The 22,636-nt window shown below is 41.1% G+C and overlaps 1 protein-coding gene across 5 annotated transcripts in view; it reads left to right on the forward strand.

The window, feature by feature from the left end:
* Positions 1-22,636, forward strand: part of sipa1l1 (signal-induced proliferation-associated 1 like 1) — a 351,678-nt gene that overhangs the window by 30,747 nt on the left and 298,295 nt on the right. For all 5 annotated transcript variants that reach the window (XM_055640839.1, XM_055640838.1, XM_055640834.1 and 2 more), the window contains exon 2: positions 5,748-5,822. The gene's annotated coding sequence lies outside the window, so the exon portion shown is untranslated. The remainder of the gene's footprint in view (positions 1-5,747; positions 5,823-22,636) is intronic.

Below are 22,636 nucleotides of genomic sequence, written 5' to 3' on the forward strand. Positions count from 1 at the left end.
TTTAAGCAAATATTTTTTGACCATTTAGACTACTATTGTGAAACATTTATCTTTTGCATATGGACATTGATTTGGTTAGATTGCAGTTTTGAAGCTTTTTTGGCTTGGGGAATAAACTTTACAATAATTTACACAATGATATATGGTTTTGCAGTTAAAAATTGTCAGTAGATATATTGTAACTCGAGTTGTGCAATCTACCTCTCCATTGAGTAATGGGTCATACGTCTAAAACCTAAGATTGGTTACTTAGTCATTTTTTTTTAATTGGTCTCCGGCTGATTGGAGATTTGTTACAATATCATGGATCCTCAGTATCATTGCTTGTATTAGCTGCATTGTATTCACTGGCCTGCTTCAGCTACTTTATTATTTTTTAATCGTCGAGCGTCATATGTTCGAGGACAGTGAGATTTAGGTGCAATGAAAGTGTTACTTGCAGCAAAATTACAGACACAAAGACTCAGACATAGAACATAAGTTTTGCATAAATTATACTATAGACAGTGAAAAGAAAAATACTGTGCAAAACCATATACAAGTGCAAAACACAATTTTAGAAAAACAGGTTTATTATTGTGTGAGAGTTGGTCCTAGGTGTTCTGTTGATTTAGAATTGGGGTTTTGCAGGTCAGTTCTAGAAACTGATGGTTGTTGGAAAGTACCGTTTTAATTGTATCTGGTGGTTGGGGATTTCTGGCTTCTGAATCTCCTGCCTGATGATAGCAGCGAGAAGAAGGAACAGCCTGGATGTTGGATATCCTTGATGCCATTTTCTTAAGGCAGCACTTCATTTAGATGCTTTTAGTGGAGGGATGGACTTTAATGAAGCGGAATAAGAACATGTATTTTATTGATTCATTAGAATACTTTTCATAGAAACCTGCAACACAAAAGTGAGCCCTTATGGCTCACCTTGTCCGTTCCGACCGTGATGCTATGCCTTTCCTATTAAAGTACTCGACAGATGGCTTTTATACATTGTAATTGTATCTGCCTCCTACCATCTCCTCTTAATGGATCATGTCAGATATTCACTGCACTCTGAGTGGAAGAAACCTTGCCTCTCAGATCTTCTTTAAACTTACCTCTCACCTTAAACCTGTGCCCTCCAATTCTTGACTCCTCGGCCATTGGAAGAAGACTCTGGCTATCTATCCCACTCATCATTTTATAAACTTCCATAAGGCCACTCCTTTGCCTCCTCGTTCCACTCTGTCCTTATAGCCATCTCTTCTGTAATCTTTCTGTTGCCACATCCTTCCTGTATTGGGTAGAAGAAGTGTGAAGCAAGAGGAATGAATGTAAGTGGAAGGGGAGAAATGGGTGCAAGTCCAGGTGGGACACAAGGAAGAGAATGGGGAGGATGTTTGATTAGTTACCTAAAATTAGGGAATTCAGTGTTCAAACCATTGGGTTGTAAGCTACCCAAGCAGAATCTGACTATTAACCCTTTCTTTGCCCCTCATAATTTTAAATACTTCTGCCAGGTTCCAGAGCAAATAATCCCAAATTTGTCCAACCTCTTCTTATATTTCTCCAGAGATGCTGCCTGCCCTGCCGAGTTACTGCAGCATTTTGTGTGTCTCTCTTCTTATAGCTCATACCCTCTCATCCTGGCAGCATTCTGATGAATTTCTTCTGCATCCTCTCCAAAACCTCCCCATCCTTTCTGTAATTGGGCATCCAGAACTGTGCGCAATACTCCAGATACGGACTAGACAAAGTCCTTTAAAGCTGCAATATGACATCCTGTCCCTTGTATTCAAAAACCGATCTAGGAAGACCAGCGCATGTGGCAGGTTTCACATTTCCTTTGGTTTATGGGCAAAATGTCTGGAGAGGGTGTGGTTTGGGTGGGGGATGCAAAGATGTGACTGATGGTGGGAGCACATTGAAGGTGACAGAAGTTTTGAAGTGTAATGTGATGGAAGCGATAACTGGCTCTTTATCAAAAATACCTGTTTATCATATTGCTGCTCAAGGGATCTTTCTTGCTTTATAATAATTAAGTCTTCCTTTAGCTTTGTGACATGTATAAATGCTTTCAGTGCCCTCAAATATCCTGACAAATAGCTCCTCTTTAGGTATTAGTCTAAAATGTGAAAACTGGCTGGGCTTAAGGTAAAACAGGTGGTTTGGAGGGGGCTTGGGGGAAGATTAGCTGAGGTAGTATTGGAGTTTACCTCGCTTTAAGCTTTACGATCTTTACTTAGTGATGGCATCAACTACTACTGGTTGCATTTTAACATTTAAAAAAAACATTTTCTGGTGCTTTGCAGAGGTGTAGAGGTTTAAAACACAAATGGTGAATTTTTCATCTTTGAATTGGGGATGCGGAGGGTAATCACAGCATAAGATGATATAAATTCTGGAGACTGTTCTCCAGAGATGCTGTCTGACCCGATGTGTTACTCCAGCACTCTGTTTTTATTTGGAAAACAGCATCCATAGTTCCTTGTCTCTACTAATAGCAGCATCTTTGTTGGGGGAGTTTGGCTCCTCTCAAACAAACCTGTTGACAGCTGTGGCTTTCTAACTGGGGTGCAGGTTAGTGTTTGGCTATGGAGATCCAAGAAGCTATAGATGCTTGAATCTTGAGCAAAAAATAAACTGCTGGTGGGACTCAGTGGATCAGGCCGCATCTGTTGAATTGTTTTTTGTTGCAGTATATAGGTTAAGTTGCAGCTCAAAAGGCCAGAGAACTACATCATTGATCCGATCCTCCAATGGCTGCTGAGGAACAGAATAGCAAGTTTTTATTTAGTTTATATTTAAATGAAAGCTAGTGTTTATCCAGTGATGACCATGAAACTACTGGATTGTCGTGGAATAAATCAAAGTTGTTCACATCTTTTGGGGAAGGAAATCTGTTATCCTTCATTGCTATGACCTATATGTGAGTCCTGACGTGTGTGTGTTTTGATTCTTTACTGCCCTCTCAGATCAATGGCAATAAATGATGATTTTGGCTGTGTCACTTGCGTCTTCTAAATGTATTTTAAAGTTGTATAATCATTTGGTTTGGAAAATATCATGTAATACTTTTATCCTGTGTGCTAAGCATTGATTGATTGCATTAGGTGAATACCATTAGTCAAGGTTTGACAACTGTTGGCACGTTTTACTATGTTTGGTGACAGAAAGCGGTGTCAAAACTGGTAACAAAGCACGAATAAAAATATCAGCACATTCTTTTCCAGAAAATAATTGAACTAAAATGTCTTATTCTCATATTTTATGTTGTTGGAGCAATTATGGTGTTTCCTGGTTTATGCGACCTGCAATAATTGAGTCTTGACTTGCTGCATGAGCAGCACAGTGATAACGATGATGTGAATCTGGTAATACAGGATCATGTTTCCCAACTCAGTAGGTTAATGTTTCAGTGAAATGCTATTACCCTTTGTGCCCTGTGTATTTACCTTTCTCTTCTGGGTTTGGGTCACGCCATATTGATCTAAAATCTGACCTGAGATGATCTTGCAAAAGTAGTTTGAGTTTCGCTGTAAAGTACCACATTGTCTACATAAGCAATTAAGAGTGCAGAAACTAATTTTCTGTTTGAAGTTCTTTAAGTGTGAAGTAGAGTGCCAATTTTGAACCTTATTTTGCTTTTAAACTTCCTCCAAATGGAAAGCACATGAAATTTTTTCTAAATGTTACAGCAGCATGTTTGGATTTTAACTTTTGAATTCCCATGCCAAAAGGTTTCAAATTGAAGTTATTTATCTTTTTTTGTTGTTGTTGCAGTTTTCCCTCGTTGCTAGGCATTGATGCAGCTGTTTTTAAAAGTTCCTGATTTGTTTACCTGTTGTCAGCATAAAGCAGTTACTAGGTCAGGTACTGATTTAACGCACAAAAGAACTTAAGGTGCTGGCGTAACTCAGCAGGTCAAGTGGCATCTCTGAAGAACATGGATGTTTTCATGTGTGGACCCTTCTTCAGACTGATTGTAGAGGGGGAGAAGAAAGCTGGAAAGGGACAAAGCGTGGCAGGTCAACACAGGCGACGGGGATTTTTTTTTGATAACCAGATGGTTGGAACAAAGCCCAGAGATAAGAACAATAGGTGTGATACAAATTGGAAGAGTTGCAGATTGTGAAGCCAGAGAGAGGAAAATAGCAGGTGGGTGATGGAGGGGAGAAATAGGTGGGAGTCAATGTGTGGCTCTGGGGAGGGAAGGAGGAGAGAGAGAGAAGGGGGTGTTGTGGGTGAGAAAAGAGGGAGGTTACCTAAAATTGATGAATTTGACGTTCATACTGTTGGGTTGTCAGCGACCCAAGCAGAATATGATGTGCTGTTCTTCCAGTTTGCGTGTGGCCTCACTCTGGCAGTGGAGGAGGCCCATTTTCTTAACTCCAGCCAAGAGGGAAAAAAAGATTATGAACTTGTTGAGTACCGTGCACAATTCCACAATGTCCCAAGAAATTTGCTGCCAACAAATTTTGGCGTGTAGCCATTGTTGATTGGGAGCACATCTGGTAGACAGTCTTGTACAGTGACATTCCAAAGAGTAAGAGGGAATGGGTTTAACGTAAGGCATAGGATGGGGGCTTAAAGAATTATTTTACCCAGCAGTGATCGAAATATGAAGCATTCAGCGCGAGGGCGTGATGGAAACAGTACTCAAGATTTTAAGTATTTTGAGACGCACTTGAAGTGTTGTAGCTATAATCCACGTGCTAGATAATGGGAACAGTATAGATGATATTCGGTGGCTGCCACGGGTGTGATGTGTAGAAAGGCGTTTTCTACGCTTTGCAGTTGAGCTGAAAATAAGATGAATAATCAAGTAATCCAATGTGATTATGTTAGAGGAAAGAATATTGACCAAGGTATTGGTGAAAATTTCCCACTCACTTTAAAAGTGCTATGCGATCATTGATGTCTATGTGAATGTTTGAATGAGATGAGTTTTTCCTTTGTCTCAGCTGAAAGATGCCAGCTCTGACTTTGCTTGCGTATTGACAGGGATTGCATGCTTCACTGTGTTTTGAACGGACAACTTTCTCATCTGGCTTCAGTGACCAGTAAACCTAAACTGATACTCTCACTGCTCAAGTCTTGATGTATTTTCTTTTAGTACCAGTTTGTCCCGTTCATTTTCCCACAGCAGTGATAATTAATGCTAATAACTTTATGTTAATCCTAAACTACAGTGTAAAGTAAGTGTATTCAAGCACCAACAATTCTAGTCTGATGCGTTGTCCAGGATTATGAATTCTAATGGGCTGTATTGGGATTAAGCTGTCGGGGAATGTATTGGGAGGGTGTAGCACAGGCCACACTGTTGAAAAATACTTCTTGTTGAGGTTGTGTGCTTTGAAAATTATGAGGGAAAATGAGTCTGAAGAAAGGTCTCGACCCGAAATGTTGCATATTTCCTTCACTCCATAGATGCTGCCTCACCTGGTGAGTTTCTCCAGTATTTTTGGCTACCAGGGGAAATGTTTGATCTTTTGAACCTGCAGCACATTCTGAAGTGTGTAAGAGGGAACTGCAGATGCTGGTTTAAACCAAAGATGGATACAAAAAGCTGGAGTAACTCAGCGGGACAGGCAGCATCTCTGGAGAGAAGGAATGGATGAGTTTTCGGGTCGAGACCCTTCTTCAGACTGGTTAGGGATAAGGGAAACGAGAGATATAGATGGTGATGTGGAGAGATAAAGAACAATGAATGAAAGATACGCAAAATTAGCTTTATTTGGGGAAGAATTGCTAATACTTTCTTTTCTTATTTCCAGAATAATTCCAGCTGCCTTAAAAATGGAAATGGAGGATATGCGTGGCAAGCCTTTGAACATCTGAATATAAAAGAGGTGAGGTTAATTTATTGGTTTAAAGATTTGACACTAATTATCTTTTCCTTGTATTGATGTAACCTTTTGTACATTTCCACTGTTTTCTGATTTTATTTTGGACTTCCAGTCTTCAGAGTTTCCAATAAACTGGAAGCTCAAGATGACCGACCACTGTGGACAGAACACAGGGCTCTGAAAACAGTCAATGGAGTGTACGTTAGGTTTTGCCATTGTAGAAGAGGCCATTTCTGAGCTTCCTGTTGCATGTCATCTCAACTCCCCTTCCCATTCCTACCTCAACCTGTCTGTCATTGGTCTTCTACATTCTGAGGTCAAACACAAACTAGATGAACGATACCTCGTATTCAGCTTGGGTAGCCTACAGCCCAATAATATGAACATTGAATTTTCAGAATTCAACACCCACTACCCCCGTGTTTATTTCCCACTCCCATCAGACCATCCAGGATCCCCCTCTTTGTTTACCGTTTCCATCCCATTCCCACTTCCTCCCCAACCCTGCCTTGTTACCTAGACTCATTATTCTCATAGAGTCATAGAATGATGCAGTGTGGAAACAGGCTCTTCGGCCCAACTTGCCCACACCGGCCAACATGTCCTAGCTACACTAGTCCCACCTGCCTGCGTTTGGTCCATATCCCTCCAAACCTGTCCTATCCATGTACCTGTCTAACTGTTTGTTAAACGTTGGGGTAGTCCCAGCCTCAACTGCCTCTCTGGTAGCTTGTTCCATACACCCACCTTGTGTGAGAAGGTTACCCCTCAGATTCCTATTAAATCTTTTCCCCTTCACCTTGAACCTACTGGTCCTCGATTCGCCTACTCTGGGCAAGAGATTCTGTGTATCTACCTGATCTATTACTCTCATGATCTTGTGCACATCTATCAGATCACCCCTCATCCTCCTGTGCTCCAAGGAATAGAGACCCAGCCTTCTCAACTTCTCCCAATAGCTCACACCCTCTAGTCCTGGCAACATCCTCCTAGATTTTCCTGAACCCTTTCAAGCTAGACAATATCTTTCCTATAACATGGTGCCCAGAACTGAACACAATACTCTAAATGTGGTCTCACCAACGTCTTATACAACTGCAACATGACTTCTCAACTTCTATAATCAATGCTCTGACTGATGAAGGCCAATGTGCCAAAAGCCTTTTTGACTACCTTATCTACCTGCGACTCGACTTTATCTACCGGCGACTCTTACCACACAATCCTACCTCATTCTACATGCCAATTACCCACATTACTACCTACATGAATTTCTTCTCCCTTGGTTCACCTTCCTTTTACCCTCCCTCACCTAGTTCCATCTGCTCAGCATCCCTCCTTTATCTGGTTCCACCTATCACCTACCAGTCTGCCATTTCCTCCTGATTCCAACTTATGCAGTCGCTTGAGTCTCTCTCATAGTTACTTTTTTAGTATTTTAGATTATGTATATTTTACTACTGGACTGGGCTGACAACTATCTCATTTCCCTCAAAATGAACAAAACAATTTGCAAATTATTTCATGGAGCGAATATTCTGCATGGATAGAAACAGATAAAGCTGAAAATACTCAGCTAGGCCAGTTGCATCTTTGGAGAGGGAACAGAATTAACATTTCAGTTCAATTTAAACAGAATTGAAACATGTTTTAAGATGTGTGGAGAAAGACATCACTGTCTATGCAATGGTGGCATAGGTTCTTTATTAAATGTGTCGGCTCACGATGTCCTTAATGTACATGAACAACCAGGTACCAGACATAGCAAAGTAATGTAACAATGGAATCTGTTCTCTGGCGATTCACAGCTGAAACGTTCCCAACTATGCTGCACGTAAACAGGATGTTTAAACATTTAAGCTAATTGGAGGTATTGTGATTTTGATAACCGGCTGGCTGGAATTTGCTGAGCAATGTGGAATGGACAGGTCAGTGGGACTAATTGGATATCTTCTCAAAAGTTGTCAGAGTGGTGGAGTTAACAGTAAAAGAGGCAGGATGTTCCCCTGTATTTGATCAAGACAGGAAGGGAGAGAATAGGATGGAGGGATCACTTGAGGTAACATGCTTCGCTCCCTTCCGATTCCATGGTGTGTGTGGTATTGTGTAGCCTTTCTACTCCAAGGGTAGACAGACAGTCATAGGTGAGGCATGTCTGGCTGCCCACATCCTAAAATTTCTAATGCCTCGGGTATGGGAGTTTGTTATTCTCTCATAGCTTTGCTTCAATTTGCAGAAACCAGTCTGCTACCACCAGAGTTGAGAAGAATTCAGGTGAGTTTAATTAGCAGTTCATGCCAAGGGTGCTGCATAATTAGCAAGACTCATTTGGGTACAGTTAAGCTTTATGCTGAAACCAAAAACTCTTTAATTTCCTTAGCAGTGACTCTGGAGGTGACCGAGTTTTCAGAGTAGAGAACTCTATACGATGAGACCACAGGGTGAAAGGTGAGTGCAGGGACTGCGTTTTGCAAGTTGCCAAAGCAGTAAAAAAAAAAAAGAAATCAAAGGCATTGGCTATAATTTCAGGTTAGATGTCAATTTCTAATCCCGTCAGGATATCTGTAATCTCAGCGTAGAAAAGACGTGGTTAAAGACTTCCATGAATAGCTGGAGACTCGGACAAGTCTTTCTGGATAGAAAGAATAAATCCATGCTTCTGTAGAGCTTTCTGTCTTAAGGCTTTGCTAAAGCTTTATAGTTATTTTACTGCTATTGTTGTAGTGTCAAATTTGCTTTTTGGTATTGGTATCTATATTGCATATACATTTTCAAATTATTTAAGAGTTTACAATATGATACTACATATATTTGTGTGTAGTTGAAGATTTTTTTCTTTCATTTCTGGAATGTGGGTGTTGCTGTGAAGGATGATCTTTATTCTAATAACCTTTTAGAAGATAACGATTTCTGGAAGTTGTGCAATTTGTTGATATATTTGCAAGTGGTGATATTTCCCGGTATCCTGTCCTTGTGCCAGCTGACGTTCTAATAGCTGGTAGGTTTAGATGCTGCTGTAAGAAGCCTTGCTGTTCACAGTATTTTATAGATTTTACACACTCGAGGGCATGATTTAATACGGTAGTGGATGGGAGCCCCATTGAGCTCTGCATGTCCTGGATGATGATTTGTTTATCATTGCCAGACAAATACATGTTATTCTTTCATGATGCTTCCTTGTAGATGATGTCAAGGCATCAGCAATGCAGTCACTTCCCAGAGATTTCCTACCCTATGATCTGCTCTCGTAGTCATGATTATTGTGGGTGGTCCAATTTCATTTTTGGCCAACAGTAACCATCTGGGTGGTGGGATTTTGCAGTTAATAACAGTGAATGGTAATACAAGATGGTTCACTTTGCTGGGAAATGATCACTTGTCAGGCAAACATTACTTGCTCCATAGCAGGCCAGATCTGCATGGTGCCCATGTTGTGAAGCAGGAAACATGCACTGCTGTATTCTTGGACTAAATCTCTCTCTCTCCTTTAAATTGTATCCCTCTTGGTCAGAGCAGATCTATACAGGAAGCTGTTGAAATCTATGAAAATTAAAATTCTACCACCATATTTAGAGTGTTTTAGACTTTGCAGTGCTCAGGTTGAGTTTGAATTAAAATGGAGATTCTGTTTCGCTTGCTCTCTTTGTACAATCAGTCCAAACAAGGGTCACAGCCCAAACATCATCTATCTATACTCTCCAGAAATGCTGCCGAACCCGCTGAGTTGCTCCAGCACTTTGTATCTTTCTTTATTATGTTGGTGTTGCTTAATGTTTTCGCCATTTCCTGTTGAGTTATTTACATGACCCTATGTTTCTGGAGTAATATGTGTATTGACATTGTCAGTATTTCTGATCAACCATTAGAGAGAAGTTCAAGTTCAAGTGAGTTTATTGTCATGTGTCCCTGTATAGGACAATGAAATTCGTGCTTTGCTTCAGCACACAGAACATAGTAGGCATTTACAACAAAACAGATAAGTGTGTCCATATACCATAATATAAATATATACACACATGAATAAATAAACTGATAAAGTGCAAATAACAGATAATGGGTTATTAATAATCAGAGTTTTGTCCAAGCCAGGTTTAATAGCCTGATGGCTGTGGGGAAGTAGCTATTCCTGAACCTGGTTGTTGCAGTCTTCAGGCTCCTGTACCTACTACCTGAAGGTTGCAGGGAGATGAGTGTGTGGCCAGGATGGTGTGGGTCTTTGATGATACTGCCAGCCGTTTTGAGAGCGACTGCGATAAATCCCCTCGATGGAAGGAAGGTCAGAGCCGATGGTGGACTGGGCAGTGTTTACTACTTTTTGTAGTCTTTTCCTCTCCAGGGCGCTCAAATTGCCGAACCAAGCCACGATGCAACCGGTCAGCATGCTCTCTACTGTGCACCTGTAGAAGTTAGAGAGAGTCCTCCTTGACAAACCGACTCTCCGTAATCTTCTCAGGAAGTAGAGGCGCTGATGAGCTTTCTTGATAATTGCATTAGTGTTCTCGGACCAGGAAAGATCTTCAGAGATGTGCACGCCCAGGAATTTGAAGCTATTGACCCTTTCAACCATCGACCCGTCGAGAAAAGCTTCTATAACAACACAATCACACTGCTGAACTCGGAGTCCCGACGATAGATTTCTCTGGTCCCTCCGTCCCCCTTTGTTTAATCATTCTGTATTTCCTGATTATTCTGTATCTTCTCTCTTTCTATTTTTTTCTTGTTTTTTTTTCTCTTTATGTACAACTACTACGGACTGACGCAAAACTGCATTTCGTTGTACTGATACTTGTATTTGTGCGATGACATTAAAGTTGAATTGAATATAAATGGGACTGTGGGTCCCCCTCCTACTCCTTCCAAAGTCCACAATCAGTTCCTTGGTTTTGCTGGTGTTGAGGGCCAGGTTATTGCGCTGGCACCATATGGACAGTTGCTCGATTTCGCTTCTATACTCTGACTCATCCTCATCAGTGATACGCCCCACAACAGTGGTGTCGTCAGCGAACTTGATGATGGAGTTCGTACTGTGACTGGCTACGCAGTCATGAGAATGTGCTGCTGTTCAGCACACTGCAACATTATTTAAGACACAAGACATTGTCACTTTTTATTAATCAAACCACAACTGCAATGGTTAATGCGAAGCTTTGTCCCTTTTTCTAAAATAAACAGCCTGTTCCATAGCAAATGGACATAAAACCTCCGGTGTTGATTAAATGAAACTTGGTAGACTCGAATAGCCAAGTTGTTTCTGGGGTTTAAAACTTGGGTAAAACTGTTATACTTCTGAATTCTGAAACTTTTCTTATTCTAACAATTTGAGTTTATTGGTGGCCATATTACCCTAAATTTACAGATTGAACTATTCTCCAAAATGTAATGGAGCACAGACTCTGGATTAAAACCCTAATGCAAACATGGGAACCTATCAATACATAAGAGCCTGCAGAAGAACCTAGAGCCAGCATTCCATTCCCTCCCTTTTCGCTACTAATATATTGGATGACTGAAACCAAACAAACTATTGACACTTCTTCTTTTTGTGTGTGGCATGCACAGCCTAACAAAACACTACATCTATTTGTTTACACGTCGGGTTGATAGTTAAAACAGAGTGGACCACGTGAAGGTTGCAATCTCCCACCCCACTATTGACACTAGAGTTAAACTATGTCTTTATTATCATTGCTGAAATAAAAGTTCAAGTGAATGACCACATTCCAAGTAGGTTTGTCTGAAGTTCCAAGCTGCTCCGTGAGTAGTCTGAATGTAGCACCTACATAGAGCATTAACGTAACGTGTGCTGGTAAAGGGCCTGTTCCATTTTCCCGAGTCCCCTTCCGAGTTGAAAGGACCTCAATTTTTTTTTTTTAAATAACGATTTTTGTGATCTACGAAAGTTGGAATCTTTCTCCTCCCGACTATCTTTTTACTCGTGGACTTTTTTGTAATGCTGGAAAAAAACGTCCCGACTTACCTGATGCCCCGAGTACCTACGGCTGGCATAACGAGCTGCTACGATATATCTACGGACTCCTACGGACTCGCTACGGACATTCTCCGAGTTTGAATCAAGGGGAAAACTTGGGAGAATTCGTGAATAATTCAGGAAAGTAGGACAGGCCCTTTAATTTCAGTCAGCTGGCTGGTTGCATTGATTCTTTGATTAACTGGTCAGCGGACAAGGAAATTCTTGGTGATGCAGAGCAAAGATGGAAAAATGGGAACACGCTGTTGTAGGCCAACCGATATTTAATTGAAAAATGCAGTGGCCCATTGAGCAGAAATGGCCGATTACTGTGTTGTGTAGCAATCTAACTAACATGATACTTCTGGTTTGCAATGTACCTTCTAACCTTGGCAATAGGTCAGAGTTATATTAATGTGCTTGTGGTAAGTTCAATGAGAAAAATAAGCTTTTCGTTTAGACTGTGGAAGGTGACTTGTCATCAATTCTTGTAAATGATTTAATATGACTGTTCTTAAAGACTTTAAAGGTGTTTTCTTGCCAATTTATCCCAAGGTTAGTTGGAAAATAATCTAATCCTGGATGTATTTTTTCTATTTAACTAGTTTCAAAGGTTTCAAAGGTCTTTTATTGTCACGTGTGCCAATTAAAGTGCAGTGATATGCAAATTGCCATACAGCCATACAAAAAAAAGGAACAAGACACACGACTACATAAGTCATACAACTACATAAACATCCACCACATTCCTCACTGTGATGGAAGGCAAAAAAGTCCAATCATCTTCCTCTTTATTCTCCTGTGGTCGGGACAGTCGAACCGTCCCCTGTTGGGGGCGATCGAAACTCCCGCAGCCAGCAGTCGAAGCTCCTGTGGCTTGGAGTTCCCTAAAATCAATCTCTACCCAGATTTGAAGCTCTGAGATGGTAAGTCCGCAGGCTCCCCACGATGGAGCTCCCGGTGGATTTCCAGCAAAGGCCGCCAACTCCTCGATGTTAGTCCACAGTGCAAACGGAGATACGATACGGGGAAAAATATGTAATCTCCGTCCAGGTAAAAGATTAGAAAAAGCTTTCACTAACTCCCCCACCCCCCACAAAACAAGCTAAAGAACACGAAAAACATACATTTAACACACATTATTTAAACACAAAGAAGGAAGGAACAGACAGACTGTTGGCGAGGCAGCCATTGCTGGCGCCACCCGGTAGTTTGATGCAAGCCGTAGCGGTTTCCTATTTTGGAGGGGAATTCTTTATTTCCTTTCAGCTATTGTTGTGTTTCCAAGCGACCAGTTCATTTATGAAAGACAGGATAGTATGCGTTTTAAAAAGATTATTTTAAAACCATTATTATTTTCCCACACGACTTTCATTGAGACATGCTTAGCGAGTAGAAGCTAAGAATTCAAGGTCCAAGCATTGACACAGAAGATTGTAAATCAATGTTTTTTCCCTAATGTGTTCAATTTGGTCAAAATTTAATGCATCATTCTTGCTTACTCGTGTTCAATTATGTAGAAAATTCTAAATGAAATTTCTGCAGCGAACAGATGTAAGATCATTTGCAGCCACGTCGTATAGAGTTTTGACCATTTCAGTCAGGCTGAGGGCAACGGGAGATCATTTTTATGTCTGATGATGCTTTCTGCAAGAAAATCTCTCTAACACTTTCAATCACAATAGTTGTGGTATAAACAGGCGAAGCAAGGTGTTTTTTTTACTGTCTTCCCTTTTGCGCATCTTTGCCTTTGCATTGATTGTATGCTCCACAACAGTTCTCTGACTTCTTTCATGCCAAACATTCTGTGATCTACAAATGCTGATCCAGGTGGGACAGTCGAGCTTTATCCAACTAAATTACAGTACACATCTTTTGTTGCTTGCTTTCAGTCTTCATGAGCTCTGATTAGATATATTTGTGCTCAATGCCTTCCTGCATTCTTCTCTGCCAGTTTAAGCAGTCTTTGGCCAGGCAATTTCAGGAGATAGTGAAGCTGTGAGATTATTCTCTATGAGGGTTTGGAGTTTTTTCTCTATCCTCCCAGAAATTGCTCACCATGATGTGTTTAGTAATTTGCCTATTTTGGGCATCTGGTTTCATATTTGTTGATGTGACCTATACATTGGAGCTGGCATGGGGTGTTAGTCCAGGAAGGGATGTTAACATTGATTCCCATATTCTGCCTGACGATTTGCTGATGCACCAATGGCATTAAATCTCCAGTGCTTTGAGGAGCCAACTGAAAGTTGTCCATGTATCTGCAAACAGAATGACTGCTATTCAGTTAATCATAATCTTGGCGATAGGCTTCTGAGCTGCATCTTCAAGTTGTTTTCCGCAGGTGACCAAAGGCTGCAGTTGGGCTTCGGAGACGGTGCTGTGTTTTGTCGTCAATGTCTGTCTCTTCAAGATAATTTATGCAATGTAGAAAGAGATCCAAGTTGACCAGGATCTTATTGTGGATCTTGGATGTTCTTCCAAGAATTATAATTGATATACTGACAATCAAGGGATATGATTGAATGATAAAAACAAACAAAATGCAGAAAGCAGCCACCACCACTATTCACGGCCTTTCTTGATCTCACAAAAGCTTTGACTGCCGTCACATAAACTTTTGTTTGCCCCACATTGTGATCCTTGCCAATGAATCTACCACCACTCCCAATTCTCTGATAGACTCGGGTCAAGTAAAGCCATGTGAGTGCATTAATCACTTTTAGTCTTTCTTTCCTTAATACTTTATCGGCTGGATATAATATCAACCTTATTTATCTCTCCATATTAGTGGCAGATACTCTTTGCATATTTCAATTTTGAATGACGTTTTATTAAAGTAACCTTGTCAAATTAGCTGTAAATATCCCATTATCAAAGCGACAGTCGAGTCTAGTGCTTACAGTTTGGGGTATTTCTTCTGAGGGTTTTATTGCTATGACCTTCAACTGATTTGGATTATGTTATCAAATTGTTATGTTAAGCATTCACTTTGGAGATAATTAGAAAACCTTAAATAAACACATGATTTTCCCACTGAAGGGATTTTGATTTTCACTCTATTTTGAAAGCGGGGGTGGGATTGGCTTTTTCATTTAATCTGTCATGTTTACTAGATCATCTGGCAAATATTCTTAACTTGGAGAGGTTGCAAGTGTACTGCTCGCTAAAGGATGAAATTTTCTATGTAACAAATATTCACCAGTATGATCTATGTTGTAATAGAGCATAAGTAACTTGGACAAATACTCAGTGTTTACTATAGTGCCATATTTTTGTACTGCAGATTGTTGGTGACCAGACCTTTGTTTGAACTCGTATTTGATTTGACTGCCCCTCTTGTAAATACCAGTCTTGACTTTTCAAAAGTTTTGCAAGTGGAATTGCATGGAGAATTCTGGAAAATAGCTTTCTTCAGAGGTTCCTTGGAATTGAGGATGACTTGCTTTGTTTTTTTGGGTAATGTTTGCACTGTAGAGATACAGTGTAGAAACAGTCCCTTCTGCCCACCGAGTTCGCACTGACCAACAGCCACACATACTATGTTATTACAGTTTTGCATCCTACACACTAGAGGCAATTTACAGAATCCAATTAATCTACAAATCCTCATGTCTTTGGAATGTGGTAGGAAAATGGAGCATATAAAACCCATGTGGTTTGAGGGAGAACGTACAACCCCTTTACAGACAGCATCCATGGTTCAGACCAAACCAGGGTTTCTGGTGCTGTACGGCAGCAACTACTGCTGCACCATTGTGCTGTACAAGCGGACAGATGAGAACAATGTGTGCGTAAACAGATGCACAGACGGGGCAAGAGTGCCTCATGGGGTAGGCAGATGAGTAGTTTGTGATGAGGTGCACTTCCCTACTCTTTAAACAAATCCACAGTATGATCCTCAATGTTCCTTCTACACTTTGAACAGACAGAGGCCAGAGAATCCCGAGAAAAATGGGGATGTTTCATTATCTCAAGTTTTGAACAAATCTTTACATTTTGTTTTGTCTGCCTGGTAATCAATTCACATAACTCGAATATACTGTTTTCAGAGTCTGGTGTTGGGAATGTGCAGGATCGAGCTGACAAGAGAGCCTTAGTCGGCCCATGAAAGGTAACTGTTATTGGTTTGCTTTTCAGAGGATGTGGAGTGCCTTTGCTTACGTACTGCTGGTAATTCCTGCCCAAAAAAACATTTGGGAAGTTGGGGACAGAGTGGGAGAAGCAACATGCTGTGCAGTAGACCATGTATTTTGTGCCAGGTCTCTGGTTTTGATCTTCAGGCAATCTTTTTGTTGATTGAGTGTCGGAACTGAACCATCCTACCACAGCTAGAGAGCAGTCCTCAACTATTATCTACCTCATTGGTGACCCTTGGACTATCTTTGATCTGACTTGCCTGGCTTTTATCTAAACGTTATTCCCTTATCATCTATCTGTATGCTGTGAATGGCTCGATTGTAATAATGTATTGTTTTTCTGCTGACCGGTTAGCACGCAACAAAAGCTTTTCACTGTACCTCGGTACACGTGACAATAAACTAACCTGAACTGAAATTCGTTTCAAATTCAACATTTCTCTGGATACTTTGAGAAAGCCAAATATTACCATTTTACTCTAACTTATATTTTTAGGGTTTTTGTTTCATTACTACCATTTTGGTTGTTGCAGTATATTTTCCAATGTTTATGCATAAAATTGCAAAATATGATGTGAAAAAAATTAAAACTCATTATGAGGTTTATTTGTGGATCATAAGAATTGATTAAATATACTATTTCTTCTAAGTAAGGCTGACTAAATGATCTTGTGTAATCATGGTGTATTTCAAAGTTTATTGAAAACCATGTAGCATCGCTGATGGGGCAATGTACATTCATTATAGCTTTTAATATGACTAATCTCATTACAACCTCGATAAATCCAAATAATGGTTCTGTGCCATGTAAAGCCAATTTGCAACAAACTTTATAAGAGGTAGATATTTATTATGCTCTTTTGTATAAACTTCCTCTTTAAATATTTGGGTAACCGATATCTCTATCTCTATAACTTTAAAGCTCTCACCTTGTATGTGTTTGCATATGTGTGTGTGTGTCTTTATATTTTCACAAAAACACTGCACGGTAATAATAACATTTTTACATATTCTGACTTGCATTTTTCCCTTCTAAGCAGTGACAGCTTTATTTCTTTATTTCATGCTTTATTTCATAACTTATTGCTGGTTAAAGTAAAAAAAAAAAAAAAAATCTCCCTTTTAAAACGACCAGCTGATGACGCCACAGTGAGGTGGGCGGGCACGAAGGCTCGGGTGACTCGGAGCCCGTTTCACACATAGAATATTCCACGAGATTTGAGTGACGTCAGAGGGAGGGCCGCATTTCCAAAACATTCCTCAAATGCTTCACCGCCTACCCAACGGTCGACCTGCTTCATTCTCACTGCTTGATGCTTCATTCTGACATTGCCATCTTTAAAGATATGACATCACAATGAGGTGGGCGGGCACTATGGCTGAGGTCGGCGCCTCGCGTCCACGCCTGCTCGCAGCCTCGCTTGGTCCTTGGGTCCATGCCAGGCCTCGCTTGGGGTCCTCAGTTCCACGCCCGCCTGCAGCCTCGCCCGGGTCCACGCCTCCACGCCTGCCCACAGCCTCGCCCGGGTTCTCGCATCTACGCCTGCCCGCGGCCTCGCTTGGGGTCCTCGGGTCCACATCTGCTCGCCCCCCCCCCCCCTCTCTCCCTCCCCCTCCCCTCCCCCCCCCCCCCTCCCCCCCCCCCCCTCCCTCCTCTTCCCCCCTCCCTCTCCTCCCCGCCCTTCCCCCCCTCTCCCCCACTCCCCCCCCCCCTCCCTCTCCCCCCCCCTCCCTCTCTGCCCCCCCCCTCTCTCTCTGCCCCCCCCCTCTGCCCCCCCCCCTCTCTCTGCCCCCCCCCCCTCTCTGCCCCCCCCCCTCCCTCCTCTCCCCCCCCCCCCCCCCCCCCCCCCCCCCCCCCCCCCTCTCTCTCTGCCCCCCCCTCCCTCTCTGCCCCCCCCCTCCCCTCTCCCTCCCTCTCTGCCCCCTCTCTCTCTCTCTGTCACTCCCTCTCTCTCCCTCCCTCTCCCCCCCTCCCTCCCTCCCCCTCTACTCCCTCCCTCTCGAGGGTGTGCTGAGTATTGGAACCTATGGGTGAGTGGTGGAGTATTGTGTTCGGTGGCCAGCCCTCCCCTGTGATGCCATGCCCCCCCCCCCCCCCCCCCCCCCCCCCCCCCCCCCCCCCCCCCCCCCCCCCCCCCCCCGCCATGGGGGAAGGGACCCAATGGATCCCACTTGGTCTAGTACATAATAAAAGTGGGATCAGATGTAGCCTGGAGCCTTTCTAACTAGTGGAAGAACGACTGAATTGGACTTATTCTGTGAATCAATTACCATTTCAGATGTTTAACTTACAGCCTTTGTCTGTATTAAAACACACAATCACCATTTTACATTGATACCTTTTGGTAGTAGTGAGGATATCATGAAGCCTGGCTTTGTTATGCAAGATGAAACTTCAAATGGAGCAATTGGTAGATACTAAAAACCCTCCTGCTCCCATGCCAAAGTGGTAGTGTAGTTGCTGGCAGCAAAGGGTGTACCCGCTGTTGTTTCTTCAATATTTTTATTAGTATTATCAAATTTCACTGTACTTTAATTGGTACATGTGACAATAAACTGACCTTAACCTTGAACGTTGAAAACAAAACAACAAAGAAAGTATATGTCTTTATTTATTTGTCCATTTTGCACAGTCTTGAGTACTCCTGGGGAATTTTTGATTTGTAGACGTTATTGCCAATTTGCACATTGCAAACTCCCATAAACAGCAGCGTGCTGAATGAACAAGTGGAATGTTCTTGTGATGTTGATTTAAGGGATTAATATTGGTCAGGGCTCTGGAACTGTGTTAACAATATTATTTTAAAACTCGGTTAACTCAAATTTAACCATTTGTGTGTATTTCACGAAGCTAGGTTAGATATTCATGCTTGTATGTATTTGTTCACTAGGAACAGACGTAGGCCATTTTGTTCCTTAACCTAGATTTGCCTTTCTGCTACCAATCTCCTCAATGAAATAATCTAACCTTCTGGTATCCTAATATCCTAATCCCATGTCTTTTTTGTAGCGAGTTGGGAGGGGAGGGGGGAGGTTAAACATTTCAATTTTCCACTATCTTCCGTGTGGAGTGTTGATACCATTTTTGATACCATTGCTGAACAGGGCTGGCTCTAATTTTGTGGTATCTTTTTGTGTTGTAATGCATCACCAGAGGAAACGGTTATTGTCTCTGTGCTCTATTAAATCTATTAGTCGTCATATTAAACTCTTCAATTAGAGCATCCCTCAAGTCATCTGCACTCAATTAAATAGATCTTGTATACACAGTCTATTTTGAAATTTAACTCTTAATTCGGTATTGTCTCGGGTAAAATAAAAATTTGCAATATTTTTTATCGACAAAATGTGGTGCCTTGTATGCAATGCAGCCATCTGACCAGAGATTTGTGCAACTTCAAAAGGAATGACTAATTCTTGTATTAAATACATTTTCATGTGGGAGAGAAACCAGAATTTGACGAGCCTTCGAAGTTAACCTAATTGGAATTTAACACATGATTTTTAGCTTTTTTAAAATTTTCTTCTTCTTCTTGCTATTCTCAACAGCAACTATCAAATCATTTTAATGTAGTAAAATCCTTTCAGATTCATGTAACAGTTTTCAAACAGAATTTGACACTCATTTTGTGTGGCCTGAATGGTGGGTAATGTGGGTGAGAGAGAGAGAGAGAATTTAGGGAGGGAAGCTTCGGGCCTTGGCAATTAAAGGCATGGCTGCCAGAGGTTGATTTTAATCTCAGATTAAACTGCATATGCACAAGATGCTGGGTGCGTAGGCATTTCTGAGTGTTGGAAATCCTGAAATGTGAAGGATGAATGGATGCATATGAAGATGGTTAATTTTAAAACGCAATCATTAAGTGCTGTGGTCTTGGGTAAATAGGATATTCCAAGTCAGGACATGGCCTGCAGAGATTTTGATGAACTCAAAGTTATGACTGCTGGAATATGAACTTGTGTGCATGAAATATCTTGAAATGGTGATGTGTAAGAGTAACAAAAAACAGCAATGGAGGAGTTGGGTGATGTTGCAGATATGGAATAGGTGCTTTTGTTGATGGTAAATCCACGTATTTAGTCTCATCTAATGGTTCAATGTGATGTTCTGAACATTTAATTCAACATCATTCAAATTTGTTTTCCTTCTGTTCAAAGTGAATACCAAGAAACTTCAATATTGTCTGGGCTGGGTAATTATTAATGTCTCAGAGGTTTGGGAAGTGAATGGAAAGAAGCAATGATTGGAGGGATGAACAGCAAGAAAAAGAACTTGCATTTTACATGATTACTCTCTCAATGTCAGGATATCTCATAATTTGACCTGAATGAATATTCCTGAAAATATGGTCACCATCTTCATGTAGGGCAGGATGTGCAAAGAATATTTCCACAAATACAGTGAATGATATGATCCTTCTATAGAGGGAGGAGGAGAGTTCAGGACAGTACCCCTCACATATTATGTTGGCTTGAATTGGTAATAAGAGTAGATTTAAAAATAAAGTTAACCTTTTCTCTCTACGGAATTATTATACTTGGGGCTGGAAGTTGAATAACAAAGGCTTTTCACTGTACCTCGGCACACGTGACAATAAACTGAACTGAATAATGCCAAGGAGCAGCAGACACTCAAGTCTAGAATTGTATGTGAAGAATATAATTTTGCATTATCTTTACTATATAAGATTTTTTTAAATGGCCATGAGAATAATTCCCATTCTAGGTACAAGCACTCACAACCAGAATTTTATAAATTTCAGATCACTACCAGCGGTCCAGCAATATATTTGATTTTGAAATATCTTGCGGCACCTTCACTGTTGCTTAGTTTCACCCCACCCCTCATCTCCAAAAACTCTTCAGAGGGTGCCTACACCTTTAGATTTGCAGCAGTTGAAAGTGGCTGTTGAGATGGGCAATTAATGTTGGTCTTGCCAGTGATGTCCCTGATTGAAAAATGAATGATTGAATGGTTTGGTTATTGCTTTCTTCTGCAGGTACTAGGTTGTTGTGGCAACAGCTCCACAAATACTCCCAGGCATGCTGTACCCAAGTATTCACTTATTCCGACAGATGTGGAGCTGCTTCCAGTCTCTAGTACTTAAGGATATGCTTTTCCAACTGGCCGGTGACCAAGAGCAAATACAATGCTGGTCGTCTTATTCTTCTGCACTTCCTCCTCCACCTCCCACATATTTTGTTGATGCATATAGTTCTGTGAGCAATCATCCAAAAGCTGCTGATTGCTTCCCCACTCTTCTGTATTCACCAAGGTACTCACTGACCTGATTGACTGTCCCAATCTTACTACTTATGGTAATCTAAACAATGTAGTTCCTCTGTTTTTTGTTACAATTTGCTTTTTAGAGTGTGCTTGTGGGACATTGGAAGGCCTTTGGGTGGAATACTTGACTAGTCATCAGCACAATTTCAGAAATGTCACTCTGTCAGGCCATCTCTCTATACACTTTTTTGCATATCGTACACTACCATCGAATTCTTGATCAGGATCACCATTCCCAGGTGGAGTTAATTTTTCATAACAATTTGTGAGACAATAAATGAGAGGCCAGCTCCAGTGAGTTTGGACCACACAATCAAGCATCTTATTTACACTAATCTAACAAACTAATTCAAATGTTCCTCCCCACATTCCCATCAAAGTTTCCCTGATTCTCCCACGTAATCTACACATATTGGACAATTGATTGTGGCCAATTGGTCTTCTAACCCGCACATCTTTGGAATGTAGGGTGAAATCGGATCACCTCGAAGAAAGCCACATAGTTGCAGGGAGAATGCACAAGCTCTATGTAGGCAGCACTGAAGCTCTGGATTGAAACTGGGTTATTGCAGTTATGAGGCAGCAGCTCGATTATCTGTATCACCATGCCACCATCGCTAACTGTTTGCTAGGTAAATGCAGCACATAGTTTGTGAGACTTACTGAATGGGACAGTATCTGATGCAGCATTATAATTGACTTCCATTCTCTGATTTGATCTGAAAAGTTATGGGTATGGATGTCAACATGCTTTCTTCAAGGATGTGCTGAAAATTCAGCAGTCTGTTGGCAGCTCTGAACTCAGACAAAAGCTGTCCTTTGGGAATATCAGAGTGGGGATAATTATTATGAATGGAACTATAGTTCAGCAATCAGTACAAAGCCTTGGGGATGGTTTGGAGTGAACTGAAAAAAAATTGTTGGGATTGATTGAAAAATTATAGAGCCACTCGCAAGCATTAAGTCTGGTGAATTTTAGCTCTAAAGCAGGAAAGCATGCGATGATGGACAATTTCTGAGAAGGTTATATAATGAGACATATACTGATAAGTAGAATTCCTTTAACTGCGTTTGGCTTTGTAATAAAGTACACATCTAATCGGAAACTGTTGATATGGGGTAGCTCATCACTTATTTATAGTTAATCATATTATGAGACCCACAGAGGATCTCCATAAATAAATTGAAGTGCCGTGATTTATTAACTCTCTGAAATACCGTGCACTCTTTATTCCTGTAAAGTACATGACAGCAGTGCAATGAGAAGTATTTGGAAGCATGTATGTACGCGCGCACATGTGTTTGATACCTGGTGGATAAACTGCTCGTATCTACTGAGAGGAAGCAGATTTGCAGTTGCATTAGGTTCAGCTCATTCTTCTGGAATTTATTGAAACCAAAATGAGGTAGTGGAAGAAATTTC

The sequence above is a fragment of the Leucoraja erinacea genome, chromosome 9, assembly GCF_028641065.1.
Source record: "Leucoraja erinacea ecotype New England chromosome 9, Leri_hhj_1, whole genome shotgun sequence".
NCBI lineage: Eukaryota > Metazoa > Chordata > Chondrichthyes > Rajiformes > Rajidae > Leucoraja > Leucoraja erinaceus.